Raw genomic sequence first — 1,934 nt, 5'->3', positions numbered from 1 at the left:
TGTCTAAAACTGCGTTTTGAGAGCTACAATTTCGAAACAAATCCAGGGGAGTTCCCCCGAACCTCTTCTTTTCTTAACATTATCGAAGCTCATCTAAAATTCATTTTTAAAACTACAAATTTAAAACTTTCGGGGGGGGGGAAACCCCGGCTCCCCCCCTCTAATCATGGAGTACATAATATATTCAGGATTAGGTTCATATTCTCTTAAATCAAAAACTGAAAACCCATTATCTTTTTCTGTGTTTGAGATATGTTTGAAATAATTAAAGGGACATTTAAGTTCTTAACACCCCGTTATTTTTTTTCCGACGATCCTGCACATATGCGTCGAGGACAAGTTTTATGATTAACATTCATAATTTTAATTTGTCTTTTGTACATTAGCCAACTTAAAATTTCGTTGTATTACAAATGTAGTTTTTTCTGACAATTATATGAGTTTTATGTTTACAAAGAGCATCAAAATTCTGTTTTTCGTTCATACGGGGGGGGGGGTGCACAAATTACCGCCTCGGGTGTCACTCATGCTAAGTTCGCCGCTGAGTGTATATACAACTAAATATATGTACAGTGCTGGTAAAAAAAATTGCATCACCCTCGCATTTTCACAACAATGGGATTATGTGAGAAGTTTTGGTCGACCGATCAACGATGAATGTGTGTGAAATTCTGAAAATCCTATGAAATAAACATTCAACAGCAGGAATCTGATAATTGTTTACGTAGATCGAGGCTGTTTCCGGGCCAAGGCAAACTGCTGTCCCCTTGCTCATTTTTCCATTTCTGAACCTGCGTGTGAGTTTAGAGAAAAAAAAAAAACTTAACCCCATGTCAATTTAAGTCTAATGGCAGGATGAAGGTTTTTAAATTGTTACTTACCAGTTTTGCCCTATGGCACGGAGCAGAATCATCCTGGAAAATGACGTTTGGAACTGAAGTAAAGTGATCCCGGATAGTAGGAAGCAATTTCTCCTCCAAAATGCCAATATACACCTGAGCGTTTACTGTTCCTTGCACAAAGTGAAGCCCACCATCTCCTTGATCAGAAATACATCCCCAAATCATCTGGGATACGGGATGCTTGACTGTGTGTTGAATGCAGTCGGGATGATATTCCTCTCCTTTGCGGCGCGGATGATGCAATTTTTTTTACCACCTCTGTATATATATATATATATCATGCATATATACAGGGGAATATTATGCAGAGATATAGCTAAGGTTTTTCATTCATAGGGTGAAAATAGTTTTTGATATTTTTTAGGCCAGTAAAATTATTTTTAGAGAAGTGAAACATACAAAACCAATGGAATCCATAATAATGATCAATGCAATAAAGAGCCAAGGATGAAACGGAAGACGGCACGGTAAGAAAAGGTGTGTAGGGTAGACCGGGGCAACTTTACGCATTGGGTACGTTTACGCAGTGCCCTTTTTCAAAACGAGTTAAAAATGGAGAGCCAACCGTCATACCAGATTGATGCTACTCCCTAGCAAATATTCTCACAAGTTTTTTGAGCATCTGTCGAGCTTCGGTTTATCATGCAGATAGAAAAATCAGTTTTCTACCGAGCCGAGTAAATTTTGTGTTGAACGTTTTGAAGCTTATTGTGAATAAATAATACTTTGTGAAAAACAAATAAATGTATAAAATTAGAAGATTTTTATCCTTTTTTTTTTTTTTTGAGAATTGTATTTATATGGACAGAAAAGTTATTAAATTTTGTTGCACGGTAAATATAAATCCAAACTTGCCGACGGGGCACGTTTACGCACGTTCTTACTGTGTCTTATTACTCTGTCTTACTTCTAAACGGGCCCCGGATGCTTTTTTTTGCTCTGTATTGTCTCAAACCTTTAGTATTTTCAGGTTATTTAATTTTGATAATCACCATTCATTTTTAATTAAGTAACAGATTCGTATCTTATAGC

The sequence above is a fragment of the Uloborus diversus genome, chromosome 8 (assembly GCF_026930045.1).
Source record: "Uloborus diversus isolate 005 chromosome 8, Udiv.v.3.1, whole genome shotgun sequence".
Taxonomy (NCBI): domain Eukaryota; kingdom Metazoa; phylum Arthropoda; class Arachnida; order Araneae; family Uloboridae; genus Uloborus; species Uloborus diversus.
Note: the sequence above shows the minus strand (reverse complement) of the source record.